The following is a 17834-nucleotide window of genomic DNA, read 5'->3' as shown; positions in this document are numbered from 1 at the left end:
GGATCCAATACCCATGAGTCTTGTCTGTCTTTAGTTGACATCTCACCATTTCTCAAACTGTCTAGGTGTGTTTGAAACAGCTGAACATTTTTTTACTTGTTCAAGCTCACCTTGAAGTTGATCCAAAAGCTAGCACAGTAGACCAGTCCACAATGCCATGTAGAGCACTTGTGAGGTGTAGTAGTCGGTGTTACTTATTCTACCACCTTCCAGTGCCAAAGTCAAGCAAATTTCGAGTCGTTTTAGCTGTATACAAGTATACTGTGACACAAAATGACACTGTAACAATTTCAGAGGATATATACATTTAGAGGTAAATTATTCAGTGTTTTTATAAATGGTGTGACTTTTGGGTGATATAATATATCACTGCTGCATTAGCATAGTTAAATACCTACCAGACGGTGCAGATGTGGTTGTGTGTATGTGAATGGGTGAGCCCTTCATGATGACACATAACTATAACGCTTACAGGTAAGGCTCCATAGCTCAGTGGTTAGAGCACTGGTCTTGTAAACCAGGGGTCGCGAGTTCAATTCTCGCTGGGGCCTTTAGGAACTTTTGAGGTCAGAAAAGAGGACATCCAAAGAAAGGTCAGTCTACAAACAAACCGGCATAGTATAAAGTATGAAAAGCTTGCTTACAATAGTAAGTGAATTATAAGCAAAATGCCGTTCATTGGGCGCAGTTGTCCGCGCTCTCAATGCATGATCGGTGTCACCGGTTCAACAATATCATGATGCATCTGCCCAAATAATCTGTCTTCTTCTTGACTTCAACCACAGATTATCTCTTTCACCTTCTTCTGATAACTCTCGTTTTGCTACTCTTAGCCAATACCCTGCATAATACAATATCATAGTAATAGCCTTCCCACAACTGCCTGTAATTGGTACAAAGGTGTGACCTCTCCAAACACGTGTTTTCACACAGCAAAGAAATTCAACCAGAGACTTAGACCTCCTGTTTTGGTAGGACCAAATTTTGGTTCTTTGGTCTAAAACGTCCAGCACAACTTTCACACCCACTATTTTGGTCATTTATAAGTTCTATTGGAACAAACTGAAATGTCTGAACCAACTCACTCCACCTTCCCACTGACCATACAAGGTTTTTGTGAGAGCGACCAGATTTTACTGCCCATATCTCCACATAACCACTGACTTTGTTTTGGGGAGTTGGAAGAACATCATCGGTAGACCCAAATTTGATGTGATTTGGATCCAATACCCATGAGTCTTGTCTGTCTTTAGTTGACATCTCACCATTTCTCAAACTGTCTAGGTGTGTTTGAAACAGCTGAACATTTTTTTACTTGTTCAAGCTCACCTTGAAGTTGATCCAAAAGCTAGCACAGTAGACCAGTCCACAATGCCATGTAGAGCACTTGTGAGGTGTAGTAGTCGGTGTTACTTATTCTACCACCTTCCAGTGCCAAAGTCAAGCAAATTTCGAGTCGTTTTAGCTGTATACAAGTATACTGTGACACAAAATGACACTGTAACAATTTCAGAGGATATATACATTTAGAGGTAAATTATTCAGTGTTTTTATAAATGGTGTGACTTTTGGGTGATATAATATATCACTGCTGCATTAGCATAGTTAAATACCTACCAGACGGTGCAGATGTGGTTGTGTGTATGTGAATGGGTGAGCCCTTCATGATGACACATAACTATAACGCTTACAGGTAAGGCTCCATAGCTCAGTGGTTAGAGCACTGGTCTTGTAAACCAGGGGTCGCGAGTTCAATTCTCGCTGGGGCCTTTAGGAACTTTTGAGGTCAGAAAAGAGGACATCCAAAGAAAGGTCAGTCTACAAACAAACCGGCATAGTATAAAGTATGAAAAGCTTGCTTACAATAGTAAGTGAATTATAAGCAAAATGCCGTTCATTGGGCGCAGTTGTCCGCGCTCTCAATGCATGATCGGTGTCACCGGTTCAACAATATCATGATGCATCTGCCCAAATAATCTGTCTTCTTCTTGACTTCAACCACAGATTATCTCTTTCACCTTCTTCTGATAACTCTCGTTTTGCTACTCTTAGCCAATACCCTGCATAATACAATATCATAGTAATAGCCTTCCCACAACTGCCTGTAATTGGTACAAAGGTGTGACCTCTCCAAACACGTGTTTTCACACAGCAAAGAAATTCAACCAGAGACTTAGACCTCCTGTTTTGGTAGGACCAAATTTTGGTTCTTTGGTCTAAAACGTCCAGCGCAACTTTCACACCCACTATTTTGGTCATTTATAAGTTGTATTGGAACAAACTGAAATGTCTGAACCAACTCACTCCACCTTCCCACTGACCATACAAGGTTTTTGTGAGAGCGACCAGATTTTACTGCCCATATCTCCACATAACCACTGACTTTGTTTTGGGGAGTTGGAAGAACATCATCGGTAGACCCAAATTTGATGTGATTTGGATCCAATACCCATGAGTCTTGTCTGTCTTTAGTTGACATCTCACCATTTCTCAAACTGTCTAGGTGTGTTTGAAACAGCTGAACATTTTTTTACTTGTTCAAGCTCACCTTGAAGTTGATCCAAAAGCTAGCACAGTAGACCAGTCCACAATGCCATGTAGAGCACTTGTGAGGTGTAGTAGTCGGTGTTACTTATTCTACCACCTTCCAGTGCCAAAGTCAAGCAAATTTCGAGTCGTTTTAGCTGTATACAAGTATACTGTGACACAAAATGACACTGTAACAATTTCAGAGGATATATACATTTAGAGGTAAATTATTCAGTGTTTTTATAAATGGTGTGACTTTTGGGTGATATAATATATCACTGCTGCATTAGCATAGTTAAATACCTACCAGACGGTGCAGATGTGGTTGTGTGTATGTGAATGGGTGAGCCCTTCATGATGACACATAACTATAACGCTTACAGGTAAGGCTCCATAGCTCAGTGGTTAGAGCACTGGTCTTGTAAACCAGGGGTCGCGAGTTCAATTCTCGCTGGGGCCTTTAGGAACTTTTGAGGTCAGAAAAGAGGACATCCAAAGAAAGGTCAGTCTACAAACAAACCGGCATAGTATAAAGCATGGACGTAATTTTGATTTAAAAAGTGGGGGGGACATGGATTCGTCGCTATTTAAATATTTGGTTTTAACCGTAAAAAATGGGGGGGACCAACACCAGCTTTTGAAAAAGTGGGGGGGACATGTCCCCCCCGTCCCCCCCCAAAATTACATCCGTGGTATAAAGTATGAAAAGCTTGCTTACAATAGTAAGTGAATTATAAGCAAAATGCCGTTCATTGGGCGCAGTTGTCCGCACTTTCCATGCATGATCGGTGTCACCTGTTCAACAATATCATGATGCATCTGCCCAAATAATCTGTATTCTTCTTGACTTCAACCAAAGATTATCTCTTTCACCTTCTTCTGATAACTCTCGTTTTGCTACTCTTAGCCAATACCCTGCATAATACAATATCATAGTCATAGCCTTCCCACAACTGCCTGTAATTGGTCCAAAGGTTTGACCTATCCAAACACGTGTTTTCACACAGCAAAGAAATTCAACCATAGACTTAGACCTCCTGTTTTGGTAGGACCAAATTTTGGTTCTTTGGTCTAAAACGTCCAGCGCAACTTTCACACCCACTATTTTGGTCATTTATAAGTTGTATTGGAACAAACTGAAATGTCTGAACAAACTCACTCCACCTTCCCACTGACCATACAAGGTTTTTGTGAGAGCGACCAGATTTTACTGCCCATATCTCCACATAACCACTGACTTTGTTTTGGGGAGTTGGAAGAACATCATCGGTAGATCCAAATTTGATGTGATTTGGATCCAATACCCATGAGTCTTGTCTGTCTTTAGTTGACATCTCACCATTTCTCAAACTGTCTAGGTGTGTTTGAAACAGCTGAACATTTTTTGACTTGTTCAAGCTCACCTTGAAGTTGATCCAAAAGCTAGCACAGTAGACCAGTCCACAATGCCATGTAGAGCACTTGTGAGGTGTAGTAGTCGGTGTTACTTATTCTACCACCTTCCAGTGCCAAAGTCAAGCAAATTTCGAGTCGTTTTAGCTGTATACAAGTATACTGTGACACAAAATGACACTGTAACAATTTCAGAGGATATATACATTTAGAGGTAAATTATTCAGTGTTTTTTTAAATGGTGTGACTTTTGGGTGATAGAATATATCACTGCTGCATTAGCATAGTTAAATACCTACCAGACGGTGCAGATGTGGTTGTGTGTATGTGAATGGGTGAGCCCTTCATGATGACACATAACTATAACGCTTACAGGTAAGGCTCCATAGCTCAGTGGTTAGAGCACTGGTCTTGTAAACCAGGGGTCGCGAGTTCAATTCTCGCTGGGGCCTTTAGGAACTTTTGAGGTCAGAAAAGAGGACATCCAAAGAAAGGTCAGGCTACAAACAATCCGGCATAGTATAAAGTATGAAAAGCTTGCTTACAATAGTAAGTGAATTATAAGCAAAATGCCGTTCATTGGGCGCAGTTGTCCGCGCTCTCAATGCATGATCGGTGTCACCGGTTCAACAATATCATGATGCATCTGCCCAAATAATCTGTCTTCTTCTTGACTTCAACCACAGATTATCTCTTTCACCTTCTTCTGATAACTCTCGTTTTGCTACTCTTAGCCAATACCCTGCATAATACAATATCATAGTAATAGCCTTCCCACAACTGCCTGTAATTGGTCCAAAGGTTTGACCTCTCCAAACACGTGTTTTCACACAGCAAAGAAATTCAACCAGAGACTTAGACCTCCTGTTTTGGTAGGACCAAATTTTGGTTCTTTGGTCTAAAACGTCCAGCGCAACTTTCACACCCACTATTTTGGTCATTTATAAGTTGTATTGGAACAAACTGAAATGTCTGAACCAACTCACTCCACCTTCCCACTGACCATACAAGGTTTTTGTGAGAGCGACCAGATTTTACTGCCCATATCTCCACATAACCACTGACTTTGTTTTGGGGAGTTGGAAGAACATCATCGGTAGATCCAAATTTGATGTGATTTGGATCCAATACCCATGAGTCTTGTCTGTCTTTAGTTGACATCTCACCATTTCTCAAACTGTCTAGGTGTGTTTGAAACAGCTGAACATTTTTTGACTTGTTCAAGCTCACCTTGAAGTTGATCCAAAAGCTAGCACAGTAGACCAGTCCACAATGCCATGTAGAGCACTTGTGAGGTGTAGTAGTCGGTGTTACTTATTCTACCACCTTCCAGTGCCAAAGTCAAGCAAATTTCGAGTCGTTTTAGCTGTATACAAGTATACTGTGACACAAAATGACACTGTAACAATTTCAGAGGATATATACATTTAGAGGTAAATTATTCAGTGTTTTTATAAATGGTGTGACTTTTGGGTGATAGAATATATCACTGCTGCATTAGCATAGTTAAATACCTACCAGACGGTGCAGATGTGGTTGTGTGTATGTGAATGGGTGAGCCCTTCATGATGACACATAACTATAACGCTTACAGGTAAGGCTCCATAGCTCAGTGGTTAGAGCACTGGTCTTGTAAACCAGGGGTCGCGAGTTCAATTCTCGCTGGGGCCTTTAGGAACTTTTGAGGTCAGAAAAGAGGACATCCAAAGAAAGGTCAGTCTACAAACAAACCGGCATAGTATAAAGCATGGACGTAATTTTGATTTAAAAAGTGGGGGGGACATGGATTCGTCGCTATTTAAATATTTGGTTTTAACCGTAAAAACTGAGGGGGACCAACACCAGCTTTTGAAAAAGTGGGGGGGACATGTCCCCCCCGTCCCCCCCCAAAATTACATCCGTGGTATAAAGTATGAAAAGCTTGCTTACAATAGTAAGTGAATTATAAGCAAAATGCCGTTCATTGGGCGCAGTTGTCCGCACTTTCCATGCATGATCGGTGTCACCTGTTCAACAATATCATGATGCATCTGCCCAAATAATCTGTATTCTTCTTGACTTCAACCAAAGATTATCTCTTTCACCTTCTTCTGATAACTCTCGTTTTGCTACTCTTAGCCAATACCCTGCATAATACAATATCATAGTCATAGCCTTCCCACAACTGCCTGTAATTGGTCCAAAGGTTTGACCTATCCAAACACGTGTTTTCACACAGCAAAGAAATTCAACCATAGACTTAGACCTCCTGTTTTGGTAGGACCAAATTTTGGTTCTTTGGTCTAAAACGTCCAGCGCAACTTTCACACCCACTATTTTGGTCATTTATAAGTTGTATTGGAACAAACTGAAATGTCTGAACAAACTCACTCCACCTTCCCACTGACCATACAAGGTTTTTGTGAGAGCGACCAGATTTTACTGCCCATATCTCCACATAACCACTGACTTTGTTTTGGGGAGTTGGAAGAACATCATCGGTAGATCCAAATTTGATGTGATTTGGATCCAATACCCATGAGTCTTGTCTGTCTTTAGTTGACATCTCACCATTTCTCAAACTGTCTAGGTGTGTTTGAAACAGCTGAACATTTTTTGACTTGTTCAAGCTCACCTTGAAGTTGATCCAAAAGCTAGCACAGTAGACCAGTCCACAATGCCATGTAGAGCACTTGTGAGGTGTAGTAGTCGGTGTTACTTATTCTACCACCTTCCAGTGCCAAAGTCAAGCAAATTTCGAGTCGTTTTAGCTGTATACAAGTATACTGTGACACAAAATGACACTGTAACAATTTCAGAGGATATATACATTTAGAGGTAAATTATTCAGTGTTTTTTTAAATGGTGTGACTTTTGGGTGATAGAATATATCACTGCTGCATTAGCATAGTTAAATACCTACCAGACGGTGCAGATGTGGTTGTGTGTATGTGAATGGGTGAGCCCTTCATGATGACACATAACTATAACGCTTACAGGTAAGGCTCCATAGCTCAGTGGTTAGAGCACTGGTCTTGTAAACCAGGGGTCGCGAGTTCAATTCTCGCTGGGGCCTTTAGGAACTTTTGAGGTCAGAAAAGAGGACATCCAAAGAAAGGTCAGGCTACAAACAAACCGGCATAGTATAAAGTATGAAAAGCTTGCTTACAATAGTAAGTGAATTATAAGCAAAATGCCGTTCATTGGGCGCAGTTGTCCGCGCTCTCAATGCATGATCGGTGTCACCGGTTCAACAATATCATGATGCATCTGCCCAAATAATCTGTCTTCTTCTTGACTTCAACCACAGATTATCTCTTTCACCTTCTTCTGATAACTCTCGTTTTGCTACTCTTAGCCAATACCCTGCATAATACAATATCATAGTAATAGCCTTCCCACAACTGCCTGTAATTGGTCCAAAGGTTTGACCTCTCCAAACACGTGTTTTCACACAGCAAAGAAATTCAACCAGAGACTTAGACCTCCTGTTTTGGTAGGACCAAATTTTGGTTCTTTGGTCTAAAACGTCCAGCGCAACTTTCACACCCACTATTTTGGTCATTTATAAGTTGTATTGGAACAAACTGAAATGTCTGAACCAACTCACTCCACCTTCCCACTGACCATACAAGGTTTTTGTGAGAGCGACCAGATTTTACTGCCCATATCTCCACATAACCACTGACTTTGTTTTGGGGAGTTGGAAGAACATCATCGGTAGATCCAAATTTGATGTGATTTGGATCCAATACCCATGAGTCTTGTCTGTCTTTAGTTGACATCTCACCATTTCTCAAACTGTCTAGGTGTGTTTGAAACAGCTGAACATTTTTTGACTTGTTCAAGCTCACCTTGAAGTTGATCCAAAAGCTAGCACAGTAGACCAGTCCACAATGCCATGTAGAGCACTTGTGAGGTGTAGTAGTCGGTGTTACTTATTCTACCACCTTCCAGTGCCAAAGTCAAGCAAATTTCGAGTCGTTTTAGCTGTATACAAGTATACTGTGACAAAGAATGACACTGTAACAATTTCAGAGGATATATACATTTAGAGGTAAATTATTCAGTGTTTTTATAAATGGTGTGACTTTTGGGTGATAGAATATATCACTGCTGCATTAGCATAGTTAAATACCTACCAGACGGTGCAGATGTGGTTGTGTGTATGTGAATGGGTGAGCCCTTCATGATGACACATAACTATGATGCTTACAGGTAAGGCTCCATAGCTCAGTGGTTAGAGCACTGGTCTTGTAAACCAGGGGTCGCGAGTTCAATTCTCACTAGGGCCTTTAGGAACTTTTGAGGTCAGAAAAGAGGACATCCAAAGAAAGGTCAGGCTACAAACAAACCGGCATAGTATAAAGTATGAAAAGCTTGCTTACAATAGTAAGTGAATTATAAGCAAAATGCCGTTCATTGGGCGCAGTTGTCCGCACTCTCAATGCATGATCGGTGTCACCGGTTCAACAATATCATGATGCATCTGCCCAAATAATCTGTCTTCTTCTTGACTTCAACCACAGATTATCTCTTTCACCTTCTTCTGATAACTCTCGTTTTGCTACTCTTAGCCAATACCCTGCATAATACAATATCATAGTAATAGCCTTCCCACAACTGCCTGTAATTGGTCCAAAGGTTTGACCTCTCCAAACACGTGTTTTCACACAGCAAAGAAATTCAACCAGAGACTTAGACCTCCTGTTTTGGTAGGACCAAATTTTGGTTCTTTGGTCTAAAACGTCCAGCGCAACTTTCACACCCACTATTTTGGTCATTTATAAGTTGTATTGGAACAAACTGAAATGTCTGAACCAACTCACTCCACCTTCCCACTGACCATACAAGGTTTTTGTGAGAGCGACCAGATTTTACTGCCCATATCTCCACATAACCACTGACTTTGTTTTGGGGAGTTGGAAGAACATCATCGGTAGACCCAAATTTGATGTGATTTGGATCCAATACCCATGAGTCTTGTCTGTCTTTAGTTGACATCTCACCATTTCTCAAACTGTCTAGGTGTGTTTGAAACAGCTGAACATTTTTTTACTTGTTCAAGCTCACCTTGAAGTTGATCCAAAAGCTAGCACAGTAGACCAGTCCACAATGCCATGTAGAGCACTTGTGAGGTGTAGTAGTCGGTGTTACTTATTCTACCACCTTCCAGTGCCAAAGTCAAGCAAATTTCGAGTCGTTTTAGCTGTATACAAGTATACTGTGACACAAAATGACACTGTAACAATTTCAGAGGATATATACATTTAGAGGTAAATTATTCAGTGTTTTTATAAATGGTGTGACTTTTGGGTGATAGAATATATCACTGCTGCATTAGCATAGTTAAATACCTACCAGACGGTGCAGATGTGGTTGTGTGTATGTGAATGGGTGAGCCCTTCATGATGACACATAACTATAATGCTTATAGGTAAGGCTCCATAGCTCAGTGGTTAGAGCACTGGTCTTGTAAACCAGGGGTCGCGAGTTCAATTCTCGCTGGGGCCTTTAGGAACTTTTGAGGTCAGAAAAGAGGACATCCAAAGAAAGGTCAGTCTACAAACAAACCGGCATAGTATAAAGTATGAAAAGCTTGCTTACAATAGTAAGTGAATTATAAGCAAAATGCCGTTCATTGGGCGCAGTTGTCCGCACTCTCCATGCATGATCGGTGTCACCTGTTCAACAATATCATGATGCATCTGCCCAAATAATCTGTCTTCTTCTTGACTTCAACCACAGATTATCTCTTTCACCTTCTTCTGATAACTCTCGTTTTGCTACTCTTAGCCAATACCCTGCATAATACAATATCATAGTAATAGCCTTCCCACAACTGCCTGTAATTGGTCCAAAGGTTTGACCTCTCCAAACACGTGTTTTCACACAGCAAAGAAATTCAACCAGAGACTTAGACCTCCTGTTTTGGTAGGACCAAATTTTGGTTCTTTGGTCTAAAACGTCCAGCGCAACTTTCACACCCACTATTTTGGTCATTTATAAGTTGTATTGGAACAAACTGAAATGTCTGAACCAACTCACTCCACCTTCCCACTGACCATACAAGGTTTTTGTGAGAGCGACCAGATTTTACTGCCCATATCTCCACATAACCACTGACTTTGTTTTGGGGAGTTGGAAGAACATCATCGGTAGACCCAAATTTGATGTGATTTGGATCCAATACCCATGAGTCTTGTCTGTCTTTAGTTGACATCTCACCATTTCTCAAACTGTCTAGGTGTGTTTGAAACAGCTGAACATTTTTTTACTTGTTCAAGCTCACCTTGAAGTTGATCCAAAAGCTAGCACAGTAGACCAGTCCACAATGCCATGTAGAGCACTTGTGAGGTGTAGTAGTCGGTGTTACTTATTCTACCACCTTCCAGTGCCAAAGTCAAGCAAATTTCGAGTCGTTTTAGCTGTATACAAGTATACTGTGACACAAAATGACACTGTAACAATTTCAGAGGATATATACATTTAGAGGTAAATTATTCAGTGTTTTTATAAATGGTGTGACTTTTGGGTGATAGAATATATCACTGCTGCATTAGCATAGTTAAATACCTACCAGACGGTGCAGATGTGGTTGTGTGTATGTGAATGGGTGAGCCCTTCATGATGACACATAACTATAATGCTTATAGGTAAGGCTCCATAGCTCAGTGGTTAGAGCACTGGTCTTGTAAACCAGGGGTCGCGAGTTCAATTCTCGCTGGGGCCTTTAGGAACTTTTGAGGTCAGAAAAGAGGACATCCAAAGAAAGGTCAGTCTACAAACAAACCGGCATAGTATAAAGCATGGACGTAATTTTGATTTAAAAAGTGGGGGGGACATGGATTCGTCGCTATTTAAATATTTGGTTTTAACCGTAAAAACTGAGGGGGACCAACACCAGCTTTTGAAAAAGTGGGGGGGACATGTCCCCCCCGTCCCCCCCCAAAATTACATCCGTGGTATAAAGTATGAAAAGCTTGCTTACAATAGTAAGTGAATTATAAGCAAAATGCCGTTCATTGGGCGCAGTTGTCCGCACTTTCCATGCATGATCGGTGTCACCTGTTCAACAATATCATGATGCATCTGCCCAAATAATCTGTATTCTTCTTGACTTCAACCAAAGATTATCTCTTTCACCTTCTTCTGATAACTCTCGTTTTGCTACTCTTAGCCAATACCCTGCATAATACAATATCATAGTCATAGCCTTCCCACAACTGCCTGTAATTGGTCCAAAGGTTTGACCTATCCAAACACGTGTTTTCACACAGCAAAGAAATTCAACCATAGACTTAGACCTCCTGTTTTGGTAGGACCAAATTTTGGTTCTTTGGTCTAAAACGTCCAGCGCAACTTTCACACCCACTATTTTGGTCATTTATAAGTTGTATTGGAACAAACTGAAATGTCTGAACAAACTCACTCCACCTTCCCACTGACCATACAAGGTTTTTGTGAGAGCGACCAGATTTTACTGCCCATATCTCCACATAACCACTGACTTTGTTTTGGGGAGTTGGAAGAACATCATCGGTAGATCCAAATTTGATGTGATTTGGATCCAATACCCATGAGTCTTGTCTGTCTTTAGTTGACATCTCACCATTTCTCAAACTGTCTAGGTGTGTTTGAAACAGCTGAACATTTTTTGACTTGTTCAAGCTCACCTTGAAGTTGATCCAAAAGCTAGCACAGTAGACCAGTCCACAATGCCATGTAGAGCACTTGTGAGGTGTAGTAGTCGGTGTTACTTATTCTACCACCTTCCAGTGCCAAAGTCAAGCAAATTTCGAGTCGTTTTAGCTGTATACAAGTATACTGTGACACAAAATGACACTGTAACAATTTCAGAGGATATATACATTTAGAGGTAAATTATTCAGTGTTTTTTTAAATGGTGTGACTTTTGGGTGATAGAATATATCACTGCTGCATTAGCATAGTTAAATACCTACCAGACGGTGCAGATGTGGTTGTGTGTATGTGAATGGGTGAGCCCTTCATGATGACACATAACTATAACGCTTACAGGTAAGGCTCCATAGCTCAGTGGTTAGAGCACTGGTCTTGTAAACCAGGGGTCGCGAGTTCAATTCTCGCTGGGGCCTTTAGGAACTTTTGAGGTCAGAAAAGAGGACATCCAAAGAAAGGTCAGGCTACAAACAAACCGGCATAGTATAAAGTATGAAAAGCTTGCTTACAATAGTAAGTGAATTATAAGCAAAATGCCGTTCATTGGGCGCAGTTGTCCGCGCTCTCAATGCATGATCGGTGTCACCGGTTCAACAATATCATGATGCATCTGCCCAAATAATCTGTCTTCTTCTTGACTTCAACCACAGATTATCTCTTTCACCTTCTTCTGATAACTCTCGTTTTGCTACTCTTAGCCAATACCCTGCATAATACAATATCATAGTAATAGCCTTCCCACAACTGCCTGTAATTGGTCCAAAGGTTTGACCTCTCCAAACACGTGTTTTCACACAGCAAAGAAATTCAACCAGAGACTTAGACCTCCTGTTTTGGTAGGACCAAATTTTGGTTCTTTGGTCTAAAACGTCCAGCGCAACTTTCACACCCACTATTTTGGTCATTTATAAGTTGTATTGGAACAAACTGAAATGTCTGAACCAACTCACTCCACCTTCCCACTGACCATACAAGGTTTTTGTGAGAGCGACCAGATTTTACTGCCCATATCTCCACATAACCACTGACTTTGTTTTGGGGAGTTGGAAGAACATCATCGGTAGATCCAAATTTGATGTGATTTGGATCCAATACCCATGAGTCTTGTCTGTCTTTAGTTGACATCTCACCATTTCTCAAACTGTCTAGGTGTGTTTGAAACAGCTGAACATTTTTTTACTTGTTCAAGCTCACCTTGAAGTTGATCCAAAAGCTAGCACAGTAGACCAGTCCACAATGCCATGTAGAGCACTTGTGAGGTGTAGTAGTCGGTGTTACTTATTCTACCACCTTCCAGTGCCAAAGTCAAGCAAATTTCGAGTCGTTTTAGCTGTATACAAGTATACTGTGACAAAGAATGACACTGTAACAATTTCAGAGGATATATACATTTAGAGGTAAATTATTCAGTGTTTTTATAAATGGTGTGACTTTTGGGTGATAGAATATATCACTGCTGCATTAGCATAGTTAAATACCTACCAGACGGTGCAGATGTGGTTGTGTGTATGTGAATGGGTGAGCCCTTCATGATGACACATAACTATGATGCTTACAGGTAAGGCTCCATAGCTCAGTGGTTAGAGCACTGGTCTTGTAAACCAGGGGTCGCAAGTTCAATTCTCACTAGGGCCTTTAGGAACTTTTGAGGTCAGAAAAGAGGACATCCAAAGAAAGGTCAGGCTACAAACAAACCGGCATAGTATAAAGTATGAAAAGCTTGCTTACAATAGTAAGTGAATTATAAGCAAAATGCCGTTCATTGGGCGCAGTTGTCCGCACTCTCCATGCATGATCGGTGTCACCTGTTCAACAATATCATGATGCATCTGCCCAAATAATCTGTCTTCTTCTTGACTTCAACCACAGATTATCTCTTTCACCTTCTTCTGATAACTCTCGTTTTGCTACTCTTAGCCAATACCCTGCATAATACAATATCATAGTAATAGCCTTCCCACAACTGCCTGTAATTGGTCCAAAGGTTTGACCTCTCCAAACACGTGTTTTCACACAGCAAAGAAATTCAACCAGAGACTTAGACCTCCTGTTTTGGTAGGACCAAATTTTGGTTCTTTGGTCTAAAACGTCCAGCGCAACTTTCACACCCACTATTTTGGTCATTTATAAGTTGTATTGGAACAAACTGAAATGTCTGAACCAACTCACTCCACCTTCCCACTGACCATACAAGGTTTTTGTGAGAGCGACCAGATTTTACTGCCCATATCTCCACATAACCACTGACTTTGTTTTGGGGAGTTGGAAGAACATCATCGGTAGACCCAAATTTGATGTGATTTGGATCCAATACCCATGAGTCTTGTCTGTCTTTAGTTGACATCTCACCATTTCTCAAACTGTCTAGGTGTGTTTGAAACAGCTGAACATTTTTTTACTTGTTCAAGCTCACCTTGAAGTTGATCCAAAAGCTAGCACAGTAGACCAGTCCACAATGCCATGTAGAGCACTTGTGAGGTGTAGTAGTCGGTGTTACTTATTCTACCACCTTCCAGTGCCAAAGTCAAGCAAATTTCGAGTCGTTTTAGCTGTATACAAGTATACTGTGACACAAAATGACACTGTAACAATTTCAGAGGATATATACATTTAGAGGTAAATTATTCAGTGTTTTTATAAATGGTGTGACTTTTGGGTGATAGAATATATCACTGCTGCATTAGCATAGTTAAATACCTACCAGACGGTGCAGATGTGGTTGTGTGTATGTGAATGGGTGAGCCCTTCATGATGACACATAACTATAATGCTTATAGGTAAGGCTCCATAGCTCAGTGGTTAGAGCACTGGTCTTGTAAACCAGGGGTCGCGAGTTCAATTCTCGCTGGGGCCTTTAGGAACTTTTGAGGTCAGAAAAGAGGACATCCAAAGAAAGGTCAGTCTACAAACAAACCGGCATAGTATAAAGTATGAAAAGCTTGCTTACAATAGTAAGTGAATTATAAGCAAAATGCCGTTCATTGGGCGCAGTTGTCCGCACTCTCCATGCATGATCGGTGTCACCTGTTCAACAATATCATGATGCATCTGCCCAAATAATCTGTCTTCTTCTTGACTTCAACCAAAGATTATCTCTTTCACCTTCTTCTGATAACTCTCGTTTTGCTACTCTTAGCCAATACCCTGCATAATACAATATCATAGTCATAGCCTTCCCACAACTGCCTGTAATTGGTCCAAAGGTTTGACCTATCCAAACACGTGTTTTCACACAGCAAAGAAATTCAACCATAGACTTAGACCTCCTGTTTTGGTAGGACCAAATTTTGGTTCTTTGGTCTAAAACGTCCAGCGCAACTTTCACACCCACTATTTTGGTCATTTATAAGTTGTATTGGAACAAACTGAAATGTCTGAACCAACTCACTCCACCTTCCCACTGACCATACAAGGTTTTTGTGAGAGCGACCAGATTTTACTGCCCATATCTCCACATAACCACTGACTTTGTTTTGGGGAGTTGGAAGAACATCATCGGTAGACCCAAATTTGATGTGATTTGGATCCAATACCCATGAGTCTTGTCTGTCTTTAGTTGACATCTCACCATTTCTCAAACTGTCTAGGTGTGTTTGAAACAGCTGAACATTTTTTGACTTGTTCAAGCTCACCTTGAAGTTGATCCAAAAGCTAGCACAGTAGACCAGTCCACAATGCCATGTAGAGCACTTGTGAGGTGTAGTAGTCGGTGTTACTTATTCTACCACCTTCCAGTGCCAAAGTCAAGCAAATTTCGAGTCGTTTTAGCTGTATACAAGTATACTGTGACACAAAATGACACTGTAACAATTTCAGAGGATATATACATTTAGAGGTAAATTATTCAGTGTTTTTATAAATGGTGTGACTTTTGGGTGATATAATATATCACTGCTGCATTAGCATAGTTAAATACCTACCAGACGGTGCAGATGTGGTTGTGTGTATGTGAATGGGTGAGCCCTTCATGATGACACATAACTATAATGCTTACAGGTAAGGCTCCATAGCTCAGTGGTTAGAGCACTGGTCTTGTAAACCAGGGGTCGCGAGTTCAATTCTCGCTGGGGCCTTTAGGAACTTTTGAGGTCAGAAAAGAGGACATCCAAAGAAAGGTCAGGCTACAAACAAACCGGCATAGTATAAAGTATGAAAAGCTTGCTTACAATAGTAAGTGAATTATAAGCAAAATGCCGTTCATTGGGCGCAGTTGTCCGCGCTCTCAATGCATGATCGGTGTCACCGGTTCAACAATATCATGATGCATCTGCCCAAATAATCTGTCTTCTTCTTGACTTCAACCACAGATTATCTCTTTCACCTTCTTCTGATAACTCTCGTTTTGCTACTCTTAGCCAATACCCTGCATAATACAATATCATAGTAATAGCCTTCCCACAACTGCCTGTAATTGGTACAAAGGTGTGACCTCTCCAAACACGTGTTTTCACACAGCAAAGAAATTCAACCAGAGACTTAGACCTCCTGTTTTGGTAGGACCAAATTTTGGTTCTTTGGTCTAAAACGTCCAGCGCAACTTTCACACCCACTATTTTGGTCATTTATAAGTTGTATTGGAACAAACTGAAATGTCTGAACCAACTCACTCCACCTTCCCACTGACCATACAAGGTTTTTGTGAGAGCGACCAGATTTTACTGTCCATATCTCCACATAACCACTGACTTTGTTTTGGGGAGTTGGAAGAACATCATCGGTAGACCCAAATTTGATGTGATTTGGATCCAATACCCATGAGTCTTGTCTGTCTTTAGTTGACATCTCACCATTTCTCAAACTGTCTAGGTGTGTTTGAAACAGCTGAACATTTTTTGACTTGTTCAAGCTCACCTTGAAGTTGATCCAAAAGCTAGCACAGTAGACCAGTCCACAATGCCATGTAGAGCACTTGTGAGGTGTAGTAGTCGGTGTTACTTATTCTACCACCTTCCAGTGCCAAAGTCAAGCAAATTTCGAGTAGTTTTAGCTGTATACAAGTATACTGTGACACAAAATGACACTGTAACAATTTCAGAGGATATATACATTTAGAGGTAAATTATTCAGTGTTTTTATAAATGGTGTGACTTTTGGGTGATAGAATATATCACTGCTGCATTAGCATAGTTAAATACCTACCAGACGGTGCAGATGTGGTTGTGTGTATGTGAATGGGTGAGCCCTTCATGATGACACATAACTATAACGCTTACAGGTAAGGCTCCATAGCTCAGTGGTTAGAGCACTGGTCTTGTAAACCAGGGGTCGCGAGTTCAATTCTCGCTGGGGCCTTTAGGAACTTTTGAGGTCAGAAAAGAGGACATCCAAAGAAAGGTCAGTCTACAAACAAACCGGCATAGTATAAAGTATGAAAAGCTTGCTTACAATAGTAAGTGAATTATAAGCAAAATGCCGTTCATTGGGCGCAGTTGTCCGCACTTTCCATGCATGATCGGTGTCACCTGTTCAACAATATCATGATGCATCTGCCCAAATAATCTGTATTCTTCTTGACTTCAACCAAAGATTATCTCTTTCACCTTTTTCTGATAACTCTCGTTTTGCTACTCTTAGCCAATACCCTGCATAATACAATATCATAGTCATAGACTTCCCACAACTGCCTGTAATTGGTCCAAAGGTTTGACCTATCCAAACACGTGTTTTCACACAGCAAAGAAATTCAACCATAGACTTAGACCTCCTGTTTTGGTAGGACCAAATTTTGGTTCTTTGGTCTAAAACGTCCAGCGCAACTTTCACACCCACTATTTTGGTCATTTATAAGTTGTATTGGAACAAACTGAAATGTCTGAACCAACTCACTCCACCTTCCCACTGACCATACAAGGTTTTTGTGAGAGCGACCAGATTTTACTGCCCATATCTCCACATAACCACTGACTTTGTTTTGGGGAGTTGGAAGAACATCATCGGTAGATCCAAATTTGATGTGATTTGGATCCAATACCCATGAGTCTTTTCTGTCTTTAGTTGACATCTCACCATTTCTCAAACTGTCTAGGTGTGTTTGAAACAGCTGAACATTTTTTGACTTGTTCAAGCTCACCTTGAAGTTGATCCAAAAGCTAGCACAGTAGACCAGTCCACAATGCCATGTAGAGCACTTGTGAGGTGTAGTAGTCGGTGTTACTTATTCTACCACCTTCCAGTGCCAAAGTCAAGCAAATTTCGAGTCGTTTTAGCTGTATACAAGTATACTGTGACACAAA

The 17834-nt window shown here is 40.8% G+C and overlaps 14 non-coding genes across 14 annotated transcripts; all 14 read left to right on the top strand.

Annotated features, from left to right (window-relative positions):
* Positions 1-478: 478 nt before the first annotated feature.
* On the top strand, positions 479-551 carry trnat-ugu (transfer RNA threonine (anticodon UGU)). Its single transcript has one exon. It is a non-coding gene; the product is annotated as a tRNA-Thr (tRNA).
* Positions 552-1697: 1146 nt separating this feature from the next.
* On the top strand, positions 1698-1770 carry trnat-ugu (transfer RNA threonine (anticodon UGU)). Its single transcript has one exon. It is a non-coding gene; the product is annotated as a tRNA-Thr (tRNA).
* Positions 1771-2916: 1146 nt separating this feature from the next.
* Positions 2917-2989, top strand: trnat-ugu (transfer RNA threonine (anticodon UGU)). Its single transcript has one exon. It is a non-coding gene; the product is annotated as a tRNA-Thr (tRNA).
* A 1311-nt stretch (positions 2990-4300) lies between these two features.
* On the top strand, positions 4301-4373 carry trnat-ugu (transfer RNA threonine (anticodon UGU)). The gene has a single exon. It is a non-coding gene; the product is annotated as a tRNA-Thr (tRNA).
* Positions 4374-5519: 1146 nt separating this feature from the next.
* On the top strand, positions 5520-5592 carry trnat-ugu (transfer RNA threonine (anticodon UGU)). The gene has a single exon. It is a non-coding gene; the product is annotated as a tRNA-Thr (tRNA).
* A 1311-nt stretch (positions 5593-6903) lies between these two features.
* Positions 6904-6976, top strand: trnat-ugu (transfer RNA threonine (anticodon UGU)). The gene has a single exon. It is a non-coding gene; the product is annotated as a tRNA-Thr (tRNA).
* Positions 6977-8122: 1146 nt separating this feature from the next.
* On the top strand, positions 8123-8195 carry trnat-ugu (transfer RNA threonine (anticodon UGU)). Its single transcript has one exon. It is a non-coding gene; the product is annotated as a tRNA-Thr (tRNA).
* Positions 8196-9341: 1146 nt separating this feature from the next.
* On the top strand, positions 9342-9414 carry trnat-ugu (transfer RNA threonine (anticodon UGU)). Its single transcript has one exon. It is a non-coding gene; the product is annotated as a tRNA-Thr (tRNA).
* A 1146-nt stretch (positions 9415-10560) lies between these two features.
* On the top strand, positions 10561-10633 carry trnat-ugu (transfer RNA threonine (anticodon UGU)). Its single transcript has one exon. It is a non-coding gene; the product is annotated as a tRNA-Thr (tRNA).
* Positions 10634-11944: 1311 nt separating this feature from the next.
* Positions 11945-12017, top strand: trnat-ugu (transfer RNA threonine (anticodon UGU)). The gene has a single exon. It is a non-coding gene; the product is annotated as a tRNA-Thr (tRNA).
* A 1146-nt stretch (positions 12018-13163) lies between these two features.
* On the top strand, positions 13164-13236 carry trnat-ugu (transfer RNA threonine (anticodon UGU)). The gene has a single exon. It is a non-coding gene; the product is annotated as a tRNA-Thr (tRNA).
* Positions 13237-14382: 1146 nt separating this feature from the next.
* trnat-ugu (transfer RNA threonine (anticodon UGU)) lies at positions 14383-14455 on the top strand. Its single transcript has one exon. It is a non-coding gene; the product is annotated as a tRNA-Thr (tRNA).
* Positions 14456-15601: 1146 nt separating this feature from the next.
* Positions 15602-15674, top strand: trnat-ugu (transfer RNA threonine (anticodon UGU)). The gene has a single exon. It is a non-coding gene; the product is annotated as a tRNA-Thr (tRNA).
* Positions 15675-16820: 1146 nt separating this feature from the next.
* trnat-ugu (transfer RNA threonine (anticodon UGU)) lies at positions 16821-16893 on the top strand. Its single transcript has one exon. It is a non-coding gene; the product is annotated as a tRNA-Thr (tRNA).
* Positions 16894-17834: the final 941 nt, after the last annotated feature.

The sequence above is a fragment of the Brachyhypopomus gauderio genome, chromosome 7 (genome assembly GCF_052324685.1).
Source record: "Brachyhypopomus gauderio isolate BG-103 chromosome 7, BGAUD_0.2, whole genome shotgun sequence".
Classification (NCBI taxonomy): Eukaryota; Metazoa; Chordata; class Actinopteri; order Gymnotiformes; family Hypopomidae; genus Brachyhypopomus; species Brachyhypopomus gauderio.
This window is presented reverse-complemented; position numbering and strand designations above follow the sequence as displayed.